We start from the raw sequence: 13,434 nt of genomic DNA, 5'->3' as shown, positions 1-13,434 counted from the left end.
CACTGCACTCAGCCTGCGTGTCACCAGTGTGGGGACAGCAAGGCTCCCGGGGAAGGAGCACCCGGGGTCCCACAGCCCCCAGGGCGGGGCGGATGCGGAGCTGGGCGTCAGAGCCAACGCGCCTGCTTTTTCTCTTTTGGAAAGGACGCTTTGAATCAGAAAAATTCTCAAACCCGCCCCCAGTACAGAGAAGTGTGTGATACACTCCCCCGCCCCGGGCCCACCACCCAGACGCAACAATTTGCACTTTCGTAACAATTTTATTTTGTCTTTCTCCCCCATACCCTCATCTTTTTTTCTTTCTTTTTTATATCTGGAGTATTTTTTAAATATGTATGTATGTATGTGATTGAGAGACAGAGAGCAAGCAGGGTGGGGGCGGAGGGGGAGGGAGGGAGAGACTCCAAGCTGACTCCACACTGAGTGCAGAGCCCGAGTCGGCTCAATCTCCTGTCCCTGAGATCATGACCTGAGCCAAAATCAAGAGTTAGAAACTCGGGGCACCCGGGGGGCTCAGCGGTGGAGCGCCTGCCTCTGGCTCGGGCCATGACCCCTGGGTCCCGGGATCGAGTTCCGCATCAGTCTCCCCGCAGGGAGCCTGCTTCTCCCTCTGCCTGTGTCTCTAACTCTCTCTGTGTCTCTCATGGATAAATAAGTAACATCTTTTAAAAAAAAAAAGTTGGAAGCTAAACCGACTGCCCCCCAGGCGCCCCTGTATCTGGAGTATCTTTAAAGCAAACCCCAGAATTTTACGCAGTAGAGCCGTGGAACCCGATAGAATCCAGTAGAACACTTTGCTGGAATGACGTTTTAACTATGCCAGTGAAGTCATACCATTCGGTCGGCTTCCAGCTCGCCAGCCGAGTCCCCTTCTACTTTGGATACGACCTTAGCATGGCCGGTACCCTCCTGGGTCGCGGCCAGCCTCACCTGCCGACACCGCTGAGGACGGTCGGCCTTGCTAGAGAACAGTCTAGGCCGCCTCGCCCCCTCAGCACCTCTAGCCCCTCGCCACTGGGGCAGGGCCCCCCTGCATCTCCCTCCCCACGGCAAGGCCCCTTCCTCAGAGAGGCCCCCAGCTGGCGCAGGGTCCCCGCTCCCCGGCCTGCGTCTTCCTCACAGCGCCCCGTCCTTCGCTTTTGTCTCGCTTCTCACAAGGGAGGATTTCGCCTGTACTTGCAGGTGCGTCGTCTCTGGCAGCAGAGCTGTGGGACGCCCGCCGGCCGTTCGCTGGGCCATACCTCGTCCTCGTCCTCGTCCTCGTCCTCGTCCGGGCACGCTCCGGAGGGTGCGCATGGGATGTATGCGCACAGCTAACACGCTATAAAAGGAGAAGTTGTGATGTATTTTGAAAGGATGGCCTCTTGTACCTAAACCTTTTATCTCCCAGTGTTCGGTTACATGAACGGATGTGCGTGGTTAGCGGCGCCAACCGATGAGGACGGGTAAGTGACCAGCTAGTCTCCTCCAAACAACACCCTCTCCACCGTATACAACTTGTCCTTGTTGTCCTCAAGAGCTGGAACTTTATGACACACCTTCCTTTTGGTTCTAAATACAGACTTGAAAAAAAAAAAAAAGACTTTATTCATTTATCTGAGAGAGAGAGCACGAGCTGGGGCAGACAGAGACGCAGACGCCCCGCTGAGCAGGGAGCCTGGCGCGGGACTCGATCCCAGGACCCTGAGATCATGACCTGCGCTGAAGGCAGACGCTTCATGGACTGAGCCCCCCAGTGCCCCTATATATATATATATTTTTTTTTTTTTTTTTTTTAATGCTTGGTTGGGAGGTCTCTAGGTCATAAGCAAGAAATTCAAGTGTCTTTCTTGGAGATGCCAGGAGTCAGGGCCTAGGAGCCTGCCTCCCAGGCAGCGAGCATAAAACAGTCGTTTCCCATGAGGCTCAGAGAGTCGGCATGTGTTTTACCCGCATCAGATCCCTGCTTCCTCCTGCAACTCTGAATTATGGTGTTGGGCCCAGTCTCTATCCCAGTCCACACCCCGTGAATAAGACAGAATTAATAAGACACAAGGGGTTCCAGGTGGGGAACCAGAGTGCAACTGGCATTACGAGTCAGCCAATTGGCCAAAAGGGAAACATTTGTTCTCTTTTCTTTCTACAACCATGTTTTTATTGGAAAAGTCATCTGTGTATACTGTGAAAATGGAAAAGTGCTGAGAATCCTAAGGAACGGCATGAACATTGCTGACGATCCCACCACCAGGAAATCGTCACTGGTAATATTTTGGCTTATTTGCTGCCAGATGTTTTTTCCTTTGTGAAACTGCTATTTCATCCTTTCCACCTACAAACGTGTTCATTTCCTATGGTCTATGCTAATTTACCTAGATCACATCCCATACATATTCTTTCACACAGGTAAGAGCGTACTAAACAGGCTGTTTTCCAGTTTGCTTTGCTCATTTAACATTATATTTGTTCATAAAATAGAGACGTTTTGAGACCTGTCATGAAGGACTATTATATCCAGCGTGTGGTTGTGCCACAATCTACCCAACGATTTCCCGACTATGGGCTACACCAGCTGTTTCCATTTGTCCCCATTATGAACCACGCTCTGATAAACAGCTCTCCGTATAAGTATTTGTACCTATTTTAGATTATTTTCACATTTAGAAATGAGATTCTTGGTTACAGTTCACACATACAGGTTTGCTTTATGCCACTTCACTTAAAAAAAAAAAAATCACTGACAGGAGCGCCCAGGTGGCTCAGTCAGTGAAGTGTCCGACTCCTGATTGCAGCTCAGAGTCGTGGGATCGAGCCCCGCGTTGGGCTCTGCGCTGGGTGTGGAGTCTGCTTAGGATTCTCTCTCTCCCTCTCCCAGTGTTCCTCCCACGCCTCTTCCTCTCCCTCTCCAAAAAATAAAATTAATTAAAAATAAAATAAAACAAAATAAGAAAACATCAACACTAGGTACATGTTTTTTTGCTACCATGAAGAGGATTTACCACAAAAGCTTTAATAGGAATGCTCTTCTTTTGGATAGAAGAGGAAACGTATTAAGGTCTCTCTCTCTCTCTCTCTCTCTCTTTTTTTTTTTTTTTTTAGATTTTATTTATCTATTCAGGAGAGACCCAGAGAGAGGCAGGGACCCAGGCAGAGGAAGAAGCAGGCTCCCTTCAGGGAGCCCTGTGGGGGACTTGATCCCGGACCCTGGGGTCACGCCCTAGGCTGAAGGCAGATGCTCCACCCCAGAGCCACCCGGGTGCCCCTTAAGGTCTCTTGGTACATGTTGCCAGGAACTTGATTTTAAGAAACACATGTCTTGTGAATGCAGGGGTTATGTGTGCTCACCCCTGTTTCCCCGGTGACTAGACCATTACCCACACTGAAGGTACTTAGTAAAATATTTGTTTAATGGGTTAACATAGGGCACCAGCCACTGAAAATAAAGGTTTCCAAAGGCAGCACCTACCTGTCAGCCCCTCTCCTGCATCCGAGACATCTTATCGTTGCTGATAACTAGACAGTGACGCTTACTGTGTCACCGTGGTAATGATGGAACTTCTCTGTGCCTGGTCCATCCCTCTGCAAAACCAGAGCAAGAGTATCTGCCTCACTGAGTGTTGTGAGCATTCCCTCCAGGGGTCACTGTGATGCCCTGGGGGGCACCGGGCTGCCACTGGCCCTCCCTGTGCCCATGCTCAGCCTCTCTCTCAGAGACATAAGCAACATCTTAAAAAACAAAACAAAACAAAAAAACCTACATACACCAAAAGTCAATTTTACTGCATGCTACTTATTAAAAATAGGCCGAAATGCCTATAACTCAAAATAATTTTTAATAAACATCCCAGCCAGGGGCTGGGTTATTATCCACCTCTTTCCTTGCTGCAGGCCTCTCGGATTGTTCCTGTTTCCGCACAAATAAAACTACCGAGCACTTCAGGGGCACACATCTTCATCCAGATTTAGGATTTTTTTCAATAGAACAGAGTTTCAGAAGTGGAATTACTGCTACGATGGGCATGAGTATCTTTAGGACTCTTGCAATCTGCTGCCAGGTTGCTTTCGTTCAGGGTTGTGCCAGTTGACCCTCCCACTGGTTGTGTCTGAGATTCACTGGGTTGGACACTGTTAAGCATGTGAACCTAGACTCCCTGTACGGGGTTGTTTGGAGAACCCTCGTAGGGAAGAAGGAGTAAGAGCAGAGGCAGGTGAACGCCTAGCCCAGAAGACCAACCAGACCTTCAGACCTGAAGATCTTTGTGCTCTTCTGATAAGGCCAACCTTTCTCCTCGTCCCAGTAGCTTTCCGGATTGGCTTCTGTGTCCTTATTCCTTCTCCCCCCTCTCTTTTAGCCCTAATGCCAGAGCAAAGTTAGGTTCCCGAAGGGGAAAGGCTATTTTATATAATTGACTAAGCAACCCTTTTATAAAAATTTTATTTTATTTACGATGTGGGGCTCGATCCCAGGACTCTGAGATCGTGACCTGAGCCCAAGGCAGAGCCTTGACCGACGGAGCCAACCAGGTGCCCCAAAGCAGTCCTTCCGAAACACGAGTCGTGTGCAAGGCACCGTCCTAGGCGCTGTGAGACGTCGCAGGGCGAGAACGGCGTGTGCCGGCCGGAGCGCACGCTACGAGGGGAGACACGAAGGCAGCCACTGCCCCGGCCAGAAGCGCCTTTCTCTCTCCCGCGCTGCTAACCGTGGCATCAAAAAGCGGTAACACCGACAGATCCCCTCAGCCCTTTGGAGACAGAGGGCCCCATCGCTCCCAGTGGCGGTATCAGCCTCATAGGCTTCGGGAATTAAGCTGTGCCTGGCAAGACGGGTGCGTCCACGTCTACGCACTCCAGGTAGGGAAAGCGGAGGCAGGAGTGTGGAAGTGTGACTCCTTCCCTCTGATGGGCTTGTATGAAAACAGCAATCGAAAACCTCCTCTCCCGGGGTAAAGAGAAGCCGACTCAACAGCCCACTTGCGCGCATCGGCCTGCCGGGCCGAGGGAAGGCCCACCCCCCAAAGCAGCGCTCCGCTCCCACAGGCAGAGATAGCATGTATAATAAATGGGGAAAACGTGTGAAATGAGACATCTGCTCTGCATGCTTAAGCACCAAGGCTCCCGCAAGTTATAAACTTCCACTCTGTACTCTGGGGGCTTGCGATGATGAGCTGGGAAGGAGTCTGGAAGGTTCATCTCTCTCCAATAAAAAAGGTTCATCAACTCTCTCCAACTTTTATAATAATTATTTTGGAACACTGTAGATAGGAAATTGAAAGAGATCCAAGGAAAGAAATGATGACAGAACTGAGGAGGAACCGATGAAAGAGTCAATAAAGCTAAAGGATGTTGGGAAATGAATTTTAACGATGAGCTGAACAAGGCCTTCGGCTAATTTAACCAACTTGACAAAGCCATTATATTATAAGCATGGTGCTTATTTTGCCACAAATCTATGTAGACTGAAGGGTACGTTATGAAATGCGAAAACCTCATGTATTCAGGATCTGAACAAATGCCTAGATGTTTGAGAAAATAAAATGTAGATATTCTGTTACCGGTATGTTTTTAGGACAGGATGCCTTTTCCCCTGTATTGAACATTTTATTCTCTCTGGATGCCATTCATTTCTCCTATAAGGCAGCAGCTGTGTACTGTTTTCTAACGTGGTGTTTGTTTTCAGGTTCTCTCCTGACCTTGTAATACACGATAATTACTCCTAAATCCTACCAGATGGCCAAGTGTGACACTTGCTGAGGCCAATTTTGGGCACAGATCACCTTTTCTCTTGCCATGATGCTGGATATTATTTATATAGTGCTACATCTTACATGTTTCAAAGCTCTTTCCAAATACTAACTCATTGAACTTAATCAGAACTTGGAGATTCAAATCTACAAATATTTTTACCCTCATTTTATGAAAGGTGAAATTGAAAAAGTCTGAGAGTAACTTTCCCAAGATCATACAGGGAACTAGGACAAGACACTAGGTTTTCTGACTTCTATTACTCTGCTTTTCTATTCTACTATACACTCTAAGCTTGCATGTAACCAGGATGGGCCATTTCCTGTGAAACTCTCAGGGGAGGGATCTCTGCTCCCACACCCTTCTGCCTTTGTCCAATGTCTGCTTAAGTCCTCTCCCTAGCTGCCCTTCTAGGCAGACATGTGGTGTCTGTAATGTGGATACGACAGGTGATGCCAGCCTGGAGGACAGAAATGTCCAAAGGTTCTTCTAGTAGTGGCCAGAGCTTTGCACTGGACTACCTAAGGACACCAGCAATTAGGTGGGCGGAGGCACTTGACTTAAGAACCACAATGTAGGGGGCACCTGGTTGGCTCAGAAATGCTTGATTTCTGCTCAGGTCATGATCTCAGGGTCATGGGATCGAGCCCCCTGTCTGGCTCTGTGCTCAGTGGGGAGTCAGCTTACCCTTATCCCTCTGCTCCCCACCTCAACTCACACTCCCTCAAATAAATAATTAAAAATCTTTTAAAAAATAGAAAAAAAAAAAAAAAGAACCACGATATGGATAGTGACCTAGGAGAGCCCCACAGAGCAATCTACAATAGTGAGAGTCATAGCCAAGATCCAGGGTAGACTGGTCTAACCATAAGGGTAGTGGTCAGTGGACCACGGGGTGAGCCACATCAGCAAGGTTGGACGTGTAGCAAGATGGTCACTGGGATAGTGATGTCCACATCCCATGGTGAGGAGGTAAGAGAGCATGCGTGTGGCTTTCTGGGGTGGTATCCATCATTACACACGAGGGCGCAATCATTTCTCCTAACTTTGGAATGCTGGGTCTCCTCCTTCCCTCTTCTCAGGATTCTTAGGTAAGAGAGGAGGCATGTGAATGATAGGAAGATGCACAAAGGAAAACAAACAGGCAGAAATTACACTAAAAGCCTATTCAACGAGAAATTGCGAAGGTAAGAAGATACATTCCTCCCCACTTTCTTTGACATAATTTTAAAATAATCATTATCAAAGACCATTTTGGGCGGATGCTGAGTTAGAAGTAAAGCTACCACCCCAGTGCCTGAGTCTACACTTGTGGATACCCCTGTGGAGACACCGGGTTTGTGTTCAGAGGAGGGCTATGGTCTTGTGTTAGGTGGGTGGATGCCAATGACCTAGTGAACTTTGTACCTATTTTAGATGGCCTGATGTTGTTCCCCAAGTTAATAAGACCTGGACCATGATTCTAAGACTCTGAAATGCCTAAGAATCACTTGAAGATTCTGACTCGATGGCTTTGAAGTGGAATCCACAAGTCTGATTTTCTAATTAGCTCTGGGTCATGTCTATGATACTAGTTCACAGCTCAAAATAACAAGGAGTGAGGGGACATTCAGACTGCACTGTATATATGATTTTTTTCTACTTTATAAACTTTTTTACTTAACATTTTAAGTGAGCATATTGCTTATGATATTACTTTTTAGATTCATGGTTTTAATACCTGTGTAATATTTAGTTGCTTGAATATATAGTGATTTATTTGCTTGTTCACCTTTTGTTTGAAATCTAAAATGCTTCCTATTTTTAGCTCTCATAAATTATGTTGCATCCCTACTCATAAATCTTTGCTACTCTGCACCACAACTTGCAACTGTGTTGGAGAATTCCATTAGGGTCCAAGAGCTTCAAAAGAGATGTATTTCAAAACTTGAAAATACAAAAACAAATACTGACTGAGCTTATATTGTCCATATCCAAGGCACTTGCTGATAGGAATTTTGAATTATTCAGAAAAGTATAGAGAGCTTTCCTTTCACCTTGCTACAAAGAATACTTGTCAATGATGCCATAAAGTATAAAACTTGGAAGTAGCTAGAATTTTCCCCATAGAATAGTACTGTAATTAGGGATTATGCTCCAAGATGAAGGGAAAAAGACCAGATGTAATAAAATTAAACAGTAAAGTCATAGGCAACGACCTACGCAATGGGAATATGCCATGTACATTAAATTTTAAAAACCTACTGCAGCATAACTTAGCACAAAAACTAACAAAAATTATATTCAAAAAAATATATTCAATGACAAGTATTTATTTAATAAGTTGGCATCTCTGATTTGCTGCTGTGTCCTCAGGTCCTTGCTCTCACTTAAAGGACATCTAGCCCACAGGGCACACTTGAATAGAAAATGGTACCCCTTCCTCAAGGTACTTTACTTCCATCTGGCTGAACTTTGTTATACATATTGCTTTTGTTAGAACAAGACACTGTACTGCCATCTGCTAGAAAATTGTAGCAATAAAAATATAAATGTACAACGTGAATGGCATTTCTTAGATGTGACAGTCTTTGCGGTACATGGTATGCACAACCATAGACAATATTCCCACAGCTGAAAAGATATTTGTAGAATGAATGTGTGACTATATTCCATTGATTCTGGTTGAAGTTGTAATCTGCCTATACCCTTAGCTGCCACTAGCTAGAAAGCTTAGGAATGTGCAAAGTGGTCAGACAGAGGTAATGGGAAGCCCTATATTAGTACTTCTCAAACTTTAATGGGAAGTGACATGGGCAAGATGGCAGATTAGGAGGTCCCAACCCTGGCCACCCCACAAAAACAGGGATTTAAGAACTATCCACCAATGACTAAAGCTCCAGGAGAGTTCTGGAGTACAATTAAGAAGCAGCAGCAACTCAATGGAGCACAAAAACTAAGGATGGCCACATAGAAACATGTAGAAGGCATTTTACCTCTGTCACCCCATTGCCCCAGCCCAGCACCTCTCAGAATCAAGAATATCCTTGGTCACAACCTCCTGTAGGGGAAAAGTGGAGCTGGAGGATCCCTAAAGCCAATGCATACCATTGCTGTGGACACTTACAGCCTTCGCCACTGAGGTCCCCACACTCTGTGCTGATGTCGACTTCCGCTGACACAGCATCTCAGAGTCTCTGCCACTGTGCCCCCTGAAGCAAGCTGCCACACCCTACCTAGCTGGCATCCCCACACCCATGCAAAGGTAAAGAAGTTTTTCCCCACTGAAATTAGTCCAGAAAATCTAGAAGATGTGACTGCTCCCTCAAATGTCAGACATCGATGCAAGGCTACAAAGAACATGAAAAATCAAGGAAATAAAAACCAAAAGGAACACAATACAGTTCTAGTAACCAACCCCAAAGAAATGGATATCCACAAATACTCCAGAGCAATTGTTGTAAAGAAGTTAAGCAAGCCACAGGAAAATACAGACTACTCAAAAAGATCAGAAAAACCATACATGAACAAAATGAGTAGTTCGAAAAAGAGATAGAAAATGTAAAATAGAACCAAATGGGAATTCTGGATATGAAGAATATAGTGAATAAAATGAAAAATGCAATACAAAACTTCAATAACAGACTTGGTCAAGGAGAAGAAAGAATCTACAAATTCAGAGACAGATCATTTGAGTTTTTTTTTAAGATTTTATTTATTTATTCATGAGAGACAGAGAGAGAGAGAGAGAGAGAGAGAGAGAGGCAGAGACTCAGGCAGAGGGAGAAGCAGGCTCCCTGTAAAGAGCCCAACATGGAACTCGATCCCAGGACCCTGGGGTGCCCTGAGCCATGCTCAACCACTGAGCCACCCAGATGCTCCAAAGACAGATCATTTGAAGTTATCCAATAAGAGGAGGATAAAGAAAAAATAATGAGAGGAGAAAAGCTTATCAGATTTATGAGACATCATCAAATGAATAGACATATTTTTTTATGGCAGTCCCAGCAGTTGAAGAGAGATGGAGAAAGGAGAAAAAAGTTATTTAAAGAAATAATGGATGAATTTTTTTCAAAGTTTGGGAGGGAAATGAATCCACGATCAAGAGTCACATGCTCTACTGACTGAAGGGAATTCTTACTATATTACTGTCAACTTCCTTTCAGATCTGTCAATGTTTGCTTTATACATTTAGATGCTTTGATGTTGGGTGTGTATATATTTATAATTGGATCAATTATAAATTGGATAAAATCAGAGAGAATCAAAAGTAATTTAAAAGATGTCTTGAGATGAAAATGAAAACACAACATATCAAAATTTACGAGTTGCAGCACAGGCAGTAAAAAGAGGGACATATATAGGGATAAGCACCTACATTTAAAAATAGAAAGTTGGGACGCCTGGGTGACTCAGTGGTTGAGCATCTGCCTTTGGCTCAGGACATGATCCTGGAGTCCCAAGATTGAGTCCCACATCGGGCTTCCCGCATGGAGCCTGCTTCTCCCTCTGCCTATATTTCTTCCTTTCTCTATCTCTGTGTCTCTCATGAATAAATACAATAAAATCCTTTAAAAAAAGAAAGTTTACAAATGAATAACCTAACTTTATAACTCAACGAATCAGAAAGAGAAAAACAAAGTCCAAACTTAGCAGAAAGAAGGAAATAATATATATTAGATAGAAACAAATTAGAGAATTGAAAAACAATAGAAAAAAATCCACATAAACTAAGAGTTGGTTTTTTGAAAAGATAAACAAAATTGACAAACCCTTAACTAGACTAAGTAAAGAAAGGAGACTCAAAATCACAAATGAAAGGTGAGACATTACAACGGATGTCTCAGAAATAAAAAGGATCATAAAGAATTATTATGAACAATTACATGCCCACAGATTGGATGACATGAAAGAAATGGATAAATTCCTAGAAACATGCAACCTACTGAAACTGCATCAAGAAGAAATAGAAAGCCTGAGTAGACCAATAACAAATAAGGACATTAAAAATAAAAAACCTCCCAATAAAGACTAGGCCTAAATCAGATGGGGCTTCACATGTGAATTCTATCAAACATTCAAAGAAGAATTAATATCAATCCTTCCAAAAATTTTCCAAAAACTGGAAAAAGAGGGAACATTTCCAAACACATTTTATGAGCCCAGCATCATCCAAATACCCAAACAAAACAAAGCCAACCCAAGCAAAGAAAATGATAGGTAAATATCCCTGATGAGCATAAATGTGAAATCTTCCACAAAATTCTAGCAAATCAAACTCAACAGCATACTAAAAGGGTCATATGCCATGACCACATGGGATTTATCCCTGGGATGCAAGGGATGGTTCAACAAATGGAAATTAATCAACACGATACAGCACATTAACAAAATGAAAGTAAAAACTCATATGATCATCACAACAGATGCAGAAAAAGCATTTGACAAAGTTCAACATCAATTCATGAGTAAGAGTTTTACCAAAATGGGTGCAAAATAGGTACCTCAACACTATAAAGAACATCTGTGGAAAGCCCACAGCTGGGTCACCTGGGTGCTCAGTAGGTTAAGTGTCAGACTCCTGATTTCTGCTCAGGTCATGATGTCAGGGTTGTGAGATCGAGCTCTGCATCAACTCTGCTGGGCATGGAGCTTTCTCATACACTTATTGGTCATTTGTATATCTTCTTTGAAAAAAAAAGTCTATTTAGCCACTTATTTTATCAATTAAAAAACAATCCTTTGTTATTATTATCATGACATTTTTTTTCAAAGAAGATATACAAACGACCTATAAGTATATGAGAAGGTGCTCGATAACACTCATCATCAGGGAAATGCAAATCTAAACCACAATGAGATACCACCTTACACCTGTTAGAATGTCTGTCATCAAAAAAGTAAAGGTAAATGTTAGCAAGGGTGTGGAGAAAAGGGAGCCCTCATGCAGTTTTTAAATTGATACAGATATTATGGAAATCAGTATGGAGTTTCCTCAAAAAAATAAAAAATAGGGCAGCCCCGGTGGCGCAGCGGTTTAGCGCCGCCTGCAGCCCAGGGCGTGATCCTGGGGACCCTGGATCGAGTCCCACGTCGGGCTCTCTGCATGGAGCCTGCTTCTCCCTCTGCCTGGGTCTCTGCTACTCTCTCTCTGCATCTCTATGAATGAATAAATAAATAAAATCTTTAAGAAAAAAAATTAAAAATAGAACTGCCATTTGACTGAGCAATCTCACTTTTGGGTATATATATGTAAAGGAAATTAAATTTGTATCTGAAAGGCATGTCTGCACTCCTGTGTTTACTGCAGCATTATTCCCGATAGTCAAAAAATGGAACAACAGTAATGTCCATCAGCAGATGAATGGATGAAGAGACTGGTATGTATCGACACTGGAACATTACTCAGCCTTCAAAAAGGAGATCTTGCCATTCAGGACAACATGGGTGAAACTGGAGGACATCATGCGAAGTGAAATAAGCCAGACACAGAAAGACAAATGCTGCGTGATTCACTTATATGTGGAATCAAAAATACTCAAACTCTCAGAAGCAGAAAGTGGAATGCTGGTTGCCAGGGAGTGGGTGGAGGGGGAAATGGGAAGATTTGGTCAAGGAGCACAAAGTTTTAGTTCTGCAAGATGAATAAATTCTGGAGTTTTAAAAAAGATTTTATTTATTTATTCATGAGAGACACAGAGAGAGGCAGAGACACAGGCAGAGGGAGAAGCAGGCTCCCTGAGGGGAGCCCGATGTGAGACTTGATCCTAGGACCCTGGGGGTCATACCCTGAGCCAAAGGCAGATGCTCAACCACTGAGCCCCCCAGGTGCCGCAAATTCTGGAGTTCTAATGCACAGCAATATGAATACAGTTAACAACAGTGTTGTACACTTGAATTTTCTTACCACACACACACACACACACACAAACACACAGAAATAAAATATATGATGCAATGTATATGTTCATTAGCTTGATGGTGGTGATTATTTCACAATGGGTATGTATATCATACATCAAGTTCTGTACCTTAAGGAAAATAAGTCTTAAAAAATATTAGACATTCTTTTTAAATATATATTTTAAGTAAACTCTTTGCCTAATGTGGGGCTTGAACTCACAACCCCGAGACCAAGAGTTACATGCTCCACTGACTGAACCAGGCAGGCGCCCTTATTAGACATTCTTTTAAACTGCATAGAAATGAAGACACAACATATTAAAACTTGTAGAATACAGAAAATCACTGCTTAGATGAAAATATTTTTAGCTTTAAAATACTTATATGCTAAAAAATGGACAAGAAATTTGATTATTTGGCAGAAAAGCAAAACTAAAGGACCACTAAACCAACAAATGGTTATCAATCTTACTTATAGTCAGGGAATTGTGAATGAATATGTCACTTATTTTAGATCAGAAAAAAAAATGTGTGGTGGGGGATGACACCTGGTGGCTCAGGGGTTGAGCGTCTGCCTTCGGCTCAGGGTATGATCCCCGGGTCCTGGGATCGAGTCCCACATCGGGCTCCCCACATGGAGCCTGCTTCTCCCTCTGCCTCTGTCTCTGCCTCTCTCTCTGTGTGTCTCTCATGAATAAATAAATAAATAAATAAATAAATAAATAAATAAATAAATAAATAAATAAAAAAATGCGGGCAATCTTAAGTATTGGTCAGGATGTTGGGATTTGGTGGCTTTATTTGCACAACAGTTTTGGGGTAGAGTTTACCAAA

Source organism: Canis aureus, chromosome 27, assembly GCF_053574225.1.
Source record: "Canis aureus isolate CA01 chromosome 27, VMU_Caureus_v.1.0, whole genome shotgun sequence".
In the NCBI taxonomy this organism is placed as follows: Eukaryota; Metazoa; Chordata; class Mammalia; order Carnivora; family Canidae; genus Canis; species Canis aureus.
This window is presented reverse-complemented; position numbering follows the sequence as displayed.